A 13,230-nucleotide genomic window follows, 5' to 3' on the forward strand; every position below is an offset into this window, starting at 1 on the left:
CATCATCTAGCCTCATTTATTCATTTTCTGTCTGTTTTCAGGGAGACCCAGCGAAGATCCTACACATCACTCCATTCCCTCCATCTTCAAGCAAACCCAAACTGACCCCAAGTCATCAGAGTCAAACCGCCGGAGATTTGCTGCTGCCGCAAGAGAAAACATGTCATCCCAACACCAAGTCTGTCCAGATTTGTCCGTAACTAAAACTTTGACTGATGAGGTAGATGAACGTGATCTCGGCAGGATTGACAAAAAACTGATTTCTTGTGCAGTTTTTGTCAACCTCGGTGACAGCATTGTGTACCAGGAGTAAAAACACGTTGGTGCCACATTGTGCTGAAGGATTGACTCTGCTGGTTGAACTGACATCGTTCAGGTTGTTTGGGGAGGCGTTCCGGTCTGTTGAAAAGGTTTTTTTAATGTCATCGTAATAAAGCAGCAAACTTGAAAATGTTTCTGCCTTTATTTACAAAGCACATCACAACATGACGAGTTGAACTGACACAGAAACATGAATAATGACAAACTGACTTCCAGTGCAAAGCTTTTATCTGTCACGTGCACATGCACGCTGGCAGTGGGATGTGGCTGAACCACTTACAAGGCTGTGTGCACGTATCTGATGGGATGTGTGATTTGATGTGTCTCTCTTACCCCTTTTCGACCGCACTGGCTCCCGGGCCAAATCGGGGCCAGGGCCAAAGCGGTGCTCGCCCCGGGCCTCCTGAACACGGGCTTGGCTCTTCGACCGCCTCGGGAGTCACGGAGGCGGAGGCGGAGCTACGTCACTGCGTCACTGCAGAACGTCAGTACGTCACTGTGGACGCAGCCGCTCACACGCTAACTCACCACAGCGGTGGAGGACTCCCGGAGATGTTTCTGGCTCTCGATTTTTCATGGCGAGCTATCAAATCATCATCCAGCTGTTGGCGACGCCGACCTCGTCTCACCAGCGACGGCGTTTGAGAAAGCAGGTAAATATCACATGTTTTATTGCTCTATAGTGAACGTGTTACCGTTAGCCTAGCTGCTAACCAGCACGCTAGCGTCAATCATGTCGTGGTTAAACAAATTCAGTAAATATAAGGTGATGTGTGTGTTTCTCTTTCTAGATTATCTTCAGCACTGTGAGCTGCAGATCTCCTGCTGCCTGGTTCTTCCTGGTTCCTCCTGGTTCTTCCTGGTTCCTCCTGGTTCCTCCTGGTTCTTCCTGGCTCCTCCTGGCTCCTCCTGGTTCCTCCTGGTTCCTCCTGGTTCTTCCTGGTTCCTCCTGGTTCCTCCTGGTTCTTCCTGGCTCCTCCTGGTTCCTCCTGGTTCCTCCTGGTTCCTCCTGGTTCTTCCTGGTTCCTCCTGGTTCTTCCTGGTTCTTCCTGGCTCCTCCTGGTTCCTCCTGGTTCCTCCTGGTTCCTCCTGGTTCTTCCTGGTTCCTCCTCCTGGACACATTCCAGCAGCAGCAGTTTGTGCTGAACTTATTTCACTACTTCTGTGATCTGATGGAGGATTTGGATCTTCCTGGTGACTGATGTTCAGAGTGACTGAAGGTTCTGCGTTCTGTCTACAGAACAGAGGGATCATGCTGTTCTGTCTCCACCGCTGCCGTTACTGTCGTTCCATTAAATACATTGAAGAGAGGAAATCACCACGGTGTGTTTGTTCTTAAACACCCTGCTGTCATGATCTCATAAACTTCTCTCAATAACTGAATTTTCTGTAAGTAGCGCGTTCAGACAGATCATATAATCACATTGCTTTGCAGCTGTAGCTGATTTTACCTGCATGGTGCGACGGTAACACAAATATGACACAAAATATTTATCTATTCCAGCTGCTTTTATTCACGCCACACCGGAAAAACCCCAAAGATAAATAATATTTATACAAAGAGAAAGCAGTCCAGTCTGTTCATGTTGTTTAGCTCCCCCTGCTGGCCGCTCCAGCTGCTGCAGGCCCGAATGCTCCACCGGACCGCCGTCAGAACCGGGCTCTGTTTGGCTGAAAAAAAGCACAGAACAAAGAACAGCTTTCAATAAATACTCTATACATTCATAAGAAAACAAATAAATGTTGTGGATGGGGTGGAGAACATTACAATAAAATTATAATGCAGGCGACTGGTTTGATCAGGCGGCGTTCGCGGATCACATGCCGGTCACATGATCTGGTCACATGACCAGAGAGCCGCTCGCGCTGCGCGCTCGTAGCTAAGCTACTCGGTTCAAACAGGATGTCAACCATGAAGCTCCAGGTCCATTCTCCACCATCGTGATTAAAAAAAAAAAAGAAAGAGGCTTTTGGCCGAGTTGGTAAGCAGCTTACAGTCAAGTCGGCGCCGACCAACTCGGCCACTCGAGAGCCCCCCCCCCCCGCCCGCGAGGCCGACTTGGCTTGATGCCGAGTTGACTGTATCCCGGGGCGGTGCCGAGTTGGCCGGGCCGACTTGGAGTGGTGCCGACCGGACTGTATACCTGTTATTAGATATTCTGTAAGGGCATTTTTTTTTTAATTCTTTTTTTTTATTCTTTTGCTTTTTAACCTGTACTGAATGTGTGCTGCTTCTGCTTTATGGCGTGTTTGAGGTTTGGTTTAAAATTATTTCCCTGGATGACACTTCTAGAGTAAACTGTAAGTTGTCCACAAACCGCAGACAGACAGAACCCAGTTCTAACATAGATAATTAATTAATAGTTAAGTTACACAGCTTGATGCGACGACTGACATCCTAGTGTTGATAGGTGCGTTCGACATGAGAAAGCCAGAGGCAGACCTTTAAGACTTTTGAGCCGCCCCGCCCAGATGTGGCCCGGGTCACTGATACGTAGGACCTACGTAGGGCATCGAAAACTCGCGAGACCCAAACGAGATGGGTCCCAGAGGAGCCGGGTGAGCTGCTGGAGAGCAACTCACCCTGCCTGGCCCAGCGCTCTGCTTCAGACAGGCAGGGGATTGGACCCCAGCCCACTCCTCATCAGTTTGATGACAACACGCTTTATTTGCATAAATAAACACCCAGTCCGGCTCCAGCCCAGTGTAGAGGGGGGAGGGGGGGCGGCGGCTACAAGCGGGGGGGGGGGGGGGGGGCGAAAAAGAATCACAGAAATCCACAGATCAGAGGCCTGTTCTACTGTGTCCAACAACATATGATCATTAATCACACTGCTGAAAAGCACAAATAGTAATAAAACAAATGATAAAGTAACCAGCCCTCACCTTTAGTAGAGCTGGAGTCTCCTCTTTTTTTTTTTTTTGGAATTTTGAATAGCACAACACTTCATATTGATTTGACCAAGCCAGCGGAGTTTGCTGTTGTTTTTTAAGCACAAAATAGACTGAAAACTTTATTTATTAATTTTTTGGACTGAGGGGTTGAGGCAGTCTGCCCCCCCTGATGCCTGGTCCGCAGCAGCACACACACTTCACATGACAGAAGCCAAAACGTAACTTAAAATTATTTTGTTTTTTTTTAAATTGTATTCATTTCAGTTAACTGAATATGAATTAACACAATGTGACACACGAAAGAAATTATGAATTCTTTTGTTTTTAATAAGAAAAACAAAATTACCCCTCTGACAGCCAGGGGGGGCAAGGAGGCACAGGCGGGGGGGGGGGGGGGGGGCATTGCCACCCCGGACCATAGATATCTTATAGAACACTAGACGCCTCACGGCAGATTCCACGACGTCCGCAGAGGGCGGCCATCTTTGTACGGGAAAGCTGCAGAGTTTCTGTGGAACGCAGTGTGAGGTTGGTGATCTGTGCAGACTTTTAAACTCTTATTTCACTGAAATCTTTTTAATGGAACGTCTTAAAGCACTATAAGGTAATTGCTGTTGTGACTCTGAGTTATACTATAAAAATGGATTGATCAAGAGATTCACTCAGTTGCCTTTTATTCGTTTACCTAATTATATTGTGACTGTAATTCTATTATTTGACTTGAAACTTTCTGAGCTCCTTTTATACATTTTTACAAAGCCTAATTAAATATTTTTTTTAAACAATGTGTTTTCTGCTGCACTATTTCATGTTTAAATAATCAATGGGGGACATTATACATTCACAATAGATTTAGTAATGTGGAAGGTTACTGTTTAATGTTATATATTAATGAAAAATAATATAATACATTCAATATAATGAGGTTCATGAGATTTAAGTATTTCTGAAGTTTCAGGCGGTAAATTGTTCATCTTCAGCCTCCACTGCAGCCCTGCCACGTTTTCACACAAAACTAAAAATATGGACATGTATGGCTTGTCTAAATTATTCGTAAGAGCTATAAATATATCTCAGTGTCAGGATTTGAACATGGAGCCTAATATGAAGAATATTATGAATATTTATGATATGATATATATTAATGATATATATTTAAGGCATGCCATGCTCATCAAACATCTGTCATGTCATTAACAGAGAATTGATGTTTATTACAAACCAAACCGTTTGAAAATCGTCAAAAATTTGAGCAAGTTACAGCTTGTTAAGCAGTTCATGTCTCATCAACACGATGTCATGAGCGAGCCAGATTCCCGTACAAAGATGGCCGACCTCTGCGGACGTCCGACTTCATTGGCCAGCAGCGGAGACGAGGCATCTAGTGTTCTATAAGATATCTATGCCCCGGACGACGGGCCTGTAAACACCCCCCACTGTGGAGTCATGAGAAACACCGACATGGAGAACATGGGGCTGTCCGACTTGGAGGCAGACTGATAACTCCGCCCCACGGCTGCGCCGTCTGCTTCGTCTAGCTCCGCCTACCTCTGGCTTTGCCATCGTGAACGCACCTAATGCTAGCTAGCTACTCACTCATCTCATCGTGCGGGGGGCACGCGCCGCCCTCGTGGACTGAGTCCCGGGTCCTGCTCGGTCCGGGTCCTGCTCGGTCCGGGGTCCTGCTCGGTCCGGGTCCTGCTCGGTCCGGGTCCTGCTCGGTCCGGGTCCTGCTCGGTCCGGGGTCCTGCTCGGTCCGGGTCCTGCTCGGTCCGGGGTCCTGCTCGGTCCGGGTCCTGCTCGGTCCGGGGTCCTGCTCGGTCTGGGGTCCTGCTCGGTCCGGGGTCCTGCTCGGTCCGGGGTCCTGCTCGGTCCGGGGTCCTGCTCGGTCCGGGTCCTGCTCGGTGCGGGGTCCTGCTCAGGACCGGGTCCGGTGCTGGGTGTGTGTGTCTCGGTGGGACCGTCCCGCCGTGGGGAGGAGACCTGGCGGCGGTGCCGCTGCTGTCTGGCTCTGACAGATCATTAAATGAAACAATAAAAATCTGATCTGTGTCACGTGAGTCCGCCTCATTATTTGTAATATCAGGAAAAACAATATAAAGATGTAACATCAGAGGAAAGCGGTCGTAGGAAATGGTTTTGTTGACATCGTTCCTGTTGCTACAACACGGGACACAGCACCGCGCCGTACGCTTTGGCCTGAAGTGACGTATTCAGCTTCGATGACGGAGCTACGAGCCGTCCCCATACTGAGGCCTTTAACTCCATAGACATGTACACTGGACGCCTCACGACTGGCCTGTACGTACGTCAGTCTGTCCGCCATCTTGGGACTGGTATTTCCGAGCAATTCAGGAACGATGCCGCATCACTGCTCGGCTTGGGGTTGTACAAACCGACAAAATAAAGACTGTAAACTGCGTGGAATTACCTTCCACAGGTAAGAGAAAGTGTGTTTGTTGTTGTGTTTAGCTCACATAATATTTGCTTTGGAGATAGCATTTTTTACACGGTTTGCTTTCAATGAAATGGTCATATATGACGGCTATTTAATCACTTTTTCGCATTTGAAGGTTTCCCACCAACAAATGTGTGAGGAAGCAGCGGGAAGCAGCTCTCCAGAGAGAGGCTTTCGTTGCTTCGTACTGGAGGCTCTGCGGCGCTCTGAGGAGAAGGACCTGGACAGGACGGTCCGACTGTCCGGATCAGGGATGGAGTGTCACCATCTGTATTCAGCTTCCCAGCTCATCTCAGAAGAGTCAGTGCATCACGAGGTGAAGAGGTTAAAACAAGACCACGCTGTTTAGAGGGTTGTTTTGTGTGAATGTTGACGGTGGTCAGGACGGCTGATGGCGTGAATTAGCAGCCTCCCTTCTGTCAGTCTGCCCCAGGGCAGCTGACGCTACAGTAGTACTTTACCACCACCCAGTATGGGCTGAATGAATAATGCACAGTGTAAAAAGCGTCTTGAGTGTATGGAAAAGTGCTATATAAAATCAATGCATTGTTATTAGTATTTTGTTGAGCCGTTTGTTCAGCTCTGAAGAATTAGTTCTATGACATCGTGTTGTAACTAGATGCAGCTTTCCAAGTGTGATTGCTTTCATTTCAGGCCGTGGCCACCAGGACGAGCTGGACGTCACAGCAGGCACTGCAGCGCTTCAGAGCCAGTTAGTGGAGCGTTCCCCACCTGCTCCCGAAGGAGAACCTCAGCTTGACCCCGGTCTGGTGAGTAGGAACTGCTGTCTGGCTGGGCTTCAAACAGCTGAGCAACATGTCACAGATCACTCCTTTCAGACATGTGCACATGTGGCACTGAGTCATTTCAGAGGAACCAAAAGTGTTTTTATAGAGCTAACTGATAGAAAAGGACTTGAATAAAAATAAAACATCCTGCCCCCCCCATTAACTCCCCAAAAAATATGAATTAATGGAACCAGTCAAAAGGACTCAAAACATGAACAAATTATTATGCGCCGTCACAGAAACGTTACTGTTATATTCTGTCGCTGTTGTTTCAGGTGAGGAAAATTGGAACCATAACTATAAGTAAATAAAGTAAAATAACATGATCAAGCCTTTGATTGTGACTGAGATCTGAAATTGTTCGGATCGTGATGGTGAATATAAATGAGTGAGCCCGTAGTAAACAGTTAACAGCTCCAACCGGCGCCATATCTCCAGCAATATTGCAAAGAAACGTTAAAAACTGTCTTCTAAAGGGGTTTAGATCGGCAGCTGTGGGCAGGGAGGAGGGCTCCAGCTGATGACTGGGTTGTAAGGAGGTGGAGCTTTACGTGAATGAATGAATAAAGGGACAAACGATAAGATGCATAAGGCCCGCCCCCATTGCAGGTCTAACCAATAGTACAGTAGTTTCCGGTGGGTTGCGTGAATACGGCTGAAGATGATTTGTCTAACGGTCTGGTACATTGTAAGAAGAATGAGTCAAATTGAAAACATGATCTCAGTTGTCGACTTCATTATTATTATTTTGAACATAGAGAAGGACAGAGACAACAATAACTATTAGTTATTGAAAGACAGTTCTAGGTTAAGTTTAAAAAGGTGAAACAGTTCATTGGGGAATAAGTTAGGTTAAAAAGAAATTCATTGATTGTAAATACCTTTTTTTGTAAATTGTTGTTCACTGGATGTGTTGTTGTATGATCATATGCTCGTAATTTGAATGTTCTTGATGTAGATAAGCATTAATCTGTGTTCTGAGGAGCCTGTGGTCACTGTAGAGTGAGCCGTCAGCTGCGCCGCCACAGAAATGTTATTATTATATTCTGGCGCTGTTGTTTCAGGGAAAATAAATTTGTGTTACACCAAAGATCGACTCCATCGGTTTTTAAAAGTGTAACACACAAGCATTGTATTATATGCTATGTTATATATGGATTCGGATTGCAGATCAGTTGATTGCATGTTGCACAAGCAATAAATTAATGTGATAACACAGGACTCTGAACATGTAAATACTTTTTTTTTCCACTAGGACCACTCCTATGCACTACCCACATGTCCTGGTGCTTTGAAAGCCAGACTCAGCAAAGCCATGGCCAAGGCAGAGTCTGGAAAGAGAACAGAGGAACGCCAGAGATCGAGAACGGAGGGCAAAGAGCACAGTGTGGTCTTCTGGAGGAACTGAGCAAAAAACCTAATAAATGAAGAGCTGAAAGAGAAGCTGGACTTGTACTCAGGTAAAATTACTACTAAATTTTTGAAAAGATTTCACAAATAAAATGTAAAACATTTCCATCTGTGTTTGAAGCTCCTAGTTTTTATTTTGACGGGCGCTTGCTTTTTTGTCTGTGGTAATTCAATGTCAGATCTTCCGGTTCAGCTACTGTCAAACCAGAGCCAGGAAACACCAAAGATCAGAGGGAGCTCGCCCTCACTCTCGCCTACATGGCCCTGAAGCAGACACACACCTGCAGGAGTCCCTTCGCTTGAATCTCCCACATCCACACACTGCAAAGGTATTCATGTCATTTGTAACTCTACTGTCTATACAAGCAGTGTGTATCATTTTATTGGTATATGAAATTACTAGATGAAAGAAGGACTTAGCCACACATCAATATGGATCCTGGAAATTCTGATGGAGCATTCACACTAATTCCTTTGTTGTTTCACCGAGGTGGAGGAGTTCTGTGGATGCCAAACCGGGCCTTAATAAAATGATGCTGGACATGTGAAGAAAGAAGCAGGAGGAGGATCCCACTAAATATGGACGTGTGTGTCTCATGTTGGACTCCATGTCTATGAGAAAACAAGTCCAGTATGATCCTCATAGACAGAAAATGTCCGGCTCTGTTGATATGGGGGATGGAGTGAATGAGACAGATGTTGCTACCGAGGCTCTGGTGTTCATGGTGGGAGGCTCACAAGGCCGCTGGAAGGCCCCAGCTGCCTATTGCTTGACCCATTCTTTGTCACCTGTGACCCAGAAGGTACTGCTTGTTCATGCATTGGAAGAATACATGAGGCTGGCATTCCAGTGGTGTGTGTCACTATGGACGGCTCGCTTCAGATATCAATATGTGCAACCAACTTGGGTTCCAGCTGAAGGCCAGCTCCACTGAGGCCTTACAGACATTTTTTCTGCATCCAGCTACTGGAGAAAGGGTGAATGTAATGTTGGACGCCTGCCACATGTTAAAACTGACAGGTAACATGATGCAAGCTCACAGCCCAATAACGAGCAGCACTGGCCAGATGGACTGGGGGAACATCGTTCGAGCCAAAGAAGGACGACATGCTGCGAATAAAGTGACGGACAAACATGTAAACTTTGACTCCCAGAAGATGAAGGTGTCCCCGGCTGCTCAGACACTGAGGGACGTCGGATATTCAGAGTTTCAGCTCTGTGAGGCAACAGCTGAATTCATTGAGGTAATATTACATTAAAAAAAACTGCAACGTACCCATTGTGTGCCCATGCTCTTAAAATGATTCCCTTTTTCATTTCTAAAAGACGGTTACCAAGTCATGGAGAAATGTTATTTATTTTGGTCATGATTCTGATACTGTTATTAACCAGACTTTTCCTCTTAAGCTCGTGGACAGGCTCTCTGACAGAATGAACAGGCGTACTCCCCGTGCTGATGGTTTTAAAGCCCCTCGGCGCTCTGGACTGGTCAGAGAGAGCAGAGTTCTTGGTGAGAGCCAGGAATTACTTGATGGCTCTGACGATGGAAGATGGCACCCCCCTTCACCAATCAAAGAGGTTTTGGAAATATGAGGCCTATGTTCACACAATAAGTTCAGAAATGTCGAGTTCAGGACATTCTCTCGACCGGGCAATAAGAACAAAAACGCATATTGCGTTGAGTTGGACCAATTTCCTCTATTGCTGCTGCAAGCATCCTGTAAGGATGACTGCTGGTGGTTTCAAACATGACATGGATATAATGTCTATATATTGCCCGGTCTCCTTCTCTTCTCTTGTTCTGCATCAAGTTCATGTGATGCTGTGTTCACTGGTTCCCATCTGTTTCTAGTGTGTTGCTTCTTGCTTTATGCCATTGTTCCAAGTGGCATTACTGTCAGAAAATTAGGTTAAAAAAAAAAAAAAAAGGTTCTGCAGCTATGGCTTGTGTCTTATCATGATTTTTTTTTTTTTGTAGGTACCTGTCTGTCATGGGGTTCATCATTAACATTGATACCCTTATATTTATGATCCCGGAGCTGCTTCAAAATCAGCGATACGTCTGCCCCCATCGCTTCAGCCAGGACCAGCTGGAGCTCCTCTGTCACTCCATCAGGGCATCTGGAAGGGATTTCAGAAATGTTCTTTCTTTCTCCTTATGACTGAGAGGTGTGATGGTCTGCTAAGGGGGGATAAAAATATATACTGTACATGCAAAGAAAAACTTTGGTGTTGAAGCTGATTATTCTGCAGAAGCTGCATTGTTGTCAGCTGCAGAGCTTAATTAGTTTTGCTGTCATTTTTAAGATCTGATGAGAGTAAATGCCCAGAGTTTAAACCACAGTACATCGATGTTGATATGTTTTTGTTGTTTATCTCAGGGGGCTGGAACAACAACCCCTCGGCAGGCCAATTCCAGGCTATTTTCCGCCGCCTCATGGTCAACTGTGGTGTGTCTCCTGGAAAGTCTGGAAACGTGGCAGCAGTAAATGACACTGTGTCCCCGTCTGCTGCTGATCTGTCTTCAGCTGCAGCAGCAGAAGAATCTGATGACCTCCCATCGCTGTTTGTCAACATCCCTGCTCTCGAGTGTGACCACAGCTATTTGCCCACACGTTTTGGTGGCCTTGTGGACAATGCTCTCACATATATATCAGGGTTTGTTGTGAGGATGCTGTCTTGTGGTGTGTGTCGTGGTCGCCTGGCGGCTGATGATCGGAGCGACCCTCGCTGACCCTCAGGAACAGGGGAGGGCTCACGATTCCTTCTGAGGGGGCCGTGAAGGTCGTCACATCACGGCTGGTCCGTGCACACATTGGTTCACAGGACATATTTTTTCTGAAGGGTCACATTGAGGACACACAGTATGGCATTGAAAACCGTCACTTTGGGCTCATGTCAGTGGTCGTCTCTGTTTTCCACCACTTAGCAAAAATGAGAACACTGAAGCTCCAAACTGGCAGTTCACGGAAGAGGCTGTGTAAGACGGTACTCTTCCAAGGTTACTAAGTTGTGAAAATAGAGCAACCTCAAAAATCAATTTGAGCAGTTGCTGTCATCTCTCTGTAAATATATGTAAATATAATGAAATATATAATTGGTGATAAGCAACCAGAAACGTGTCATGTGACGGGTTAGTTTGTAAGAATGAATATGTGAGCAATTGTAAGGGAGTAACTGAAACTCAGCAGTAGGTGGCGATGTAGCACTGCAAGTTGTTCTGCTGAAACAAGCAAATTCTAACAGTTTGTCCTTTCCAGGACACCATCATTTGTAAGCATTCTGTAGGGGGCGCCGTGTTTCTTTATTCTTTTTGTTTCTACTGTTGATGGGAAGCAGTGCTGCTGGCAGCTCACCTGTTTTACCAAATATATTAAGTTGCAGTTAAACAATTAGTGTTTTAAAATATGTTAATATGTTGTGTTAAGCACTGTCTGACTACACTGTGTGGATGTTAAAGAAAGATAAACATAAGAATGATGATTATTCTTTTTGTTTCTACTGTTGAAGGCTGTGTATGTTTGAGCTGTTGGCAAGAAATCCAGTCTCCATCACAGCATCGAACCCTGCCGTCTGGTCATCCTCTCTCTACACGTCACGCTGCTCCTATACAGTACAAGAAACACAATGCAGAGCTAAGCAGGGTTAGTGGAGAGGCGGCTCACAGAGCGGACACTCAGAACAACTGGGTTACACTGTGGAGGATGAATAATGTGCACCACAACACACACACAAAAAATAAATAAATAAAGAAGATAAATAGGTTAGTGTGTGTAAATATGTTAAAATATCTACATTTGTCTTCAAAAAATGTTATAACTTGTGCCCTAATGTACATGTTTAATGTACATAAATGTCACATTTTGTGTAAATAAACGTTTTTGAACATTTTTGTCATGGGCTACATCAAATTAATGCACATCGCAAATTTCTTCCTTTTCCTCTCAATTCTTCTTATAGGTAGGCTACATCCTTAATTATAAAATCAATAAAAAATAAAGTAATAAAAACCCCTCAGTCACGTGATTGTATATTTACGTGTTTTTTTTCAGAAAATGCATCGCTGTCACATCGACTTTAATGGGTTGACAGGGCAGACTTGCCGCTCACAATATGGCGGCCGCTCTGACGTGTCGAAGCGCCGGGCTGACACAAGGTGCGTTCGACATGAGAAAGCCAGAGGCAGACCTTTAAGACTTTTGAGCCGCCCCGCCCAGATGTGGCCCGGCGTCACTGATACGTAGGACCTACGTAGGGCATCGAAAACTGGCGAGACCCAAACGAGATGGGTCCCAGAGGAGCCGCGTGAGCTGCTGGAGAGCAACTCACCCTGCCTGGCCCAGCGCTCTGGTTCAGACAGGCAGGGGATTGGACCCCAGCCCACTCCTCATCAGTTTGATGACAACACGCTTTATTTGCATAAATAAACATCCAGTCCGGCTCCAGCCCAGTGTAGAGGGGGGCGGGGGGCGGGGGGTGGGGGGTGGGGGGTGGGCGGGCATAGGTGCCGAAAAAGTAATGCAGCAGCACAAAAACGGAATCCACAGATCAGAGCTGTTCTACCATGTCCAACAACGTATGATCATTAACCACACTGCTAAAAAGCACAAATAGTAAAAAAAAAAAAACAAAAAAAAACCAAAAAAAACAAATGATCAATAAGCAGCTCTCTCCTTCAGCAGAGCTGCAGTCTCCTCTTCTTTTGACTTTTGAACAGCACAACACTTCATATTGATCTGAGCAAGCCAGCAGAGTTTGCTGTTGTTTTTTAAGGACATAATAGACTGAAAACTTAATGTTTTTAATGAAATACTATATTTTGACTGAGGGGGCGAGGCAGTCTGCCCCCCCTTGATGCCTGTCCACACTTGCAGCAGCAGCACGCGTCACATGTAACTTAAAATTATTTTGTTTTTTTTTTATTTTTTTGATTTCAGTTAACTGAATATGAATTAACACAATGTGACACACGAAAGAAATGATGAATTCTTTTGTTTTTAATAAGAAAAAAAAAGTTACCCCTCTGACAGGGGGGGGGGGGGGGGGGGAGTCATGACAAACACAAACATGGAGAACATAGGGTTGTCCAAGTTGGAGGCTGACTTATAACTCCGCCCCACGGCCGCGCCGTCTGCTTCGTCCAGCTCCGTCTGCCTCTGGCTTTGCCTTCGTGAACGCACCTATTCCGTTCCAGCTCGGGTCTTTCCGTGGGGGTGTGGACCGAACCAACTCGGGTCTTTCCGTGGGGGTGTGGACCGAACCAACTCGGGTCTTTCCGTGGGGGTGTGGACCGAACCAACTCGGGTCTTTCCGTGGGGGTGTGGACCGAACCAACTCGGGTCTTTCCGTCGGGGTGT

Source organism: Salarias fasciatus, chromosome 11, assembly GCF_902148845.1.
Source record: "Salarias fasciatus chromosome 11, fSalaFa1.1, whole genome shotgun sequence".
Classification (NCBI taxonomy): Eukaryota; Metazoa; Chordata; class Actinopteri; order Blenniiformes; family Blenniidae; genus Salarias; species Salarias fasciatus.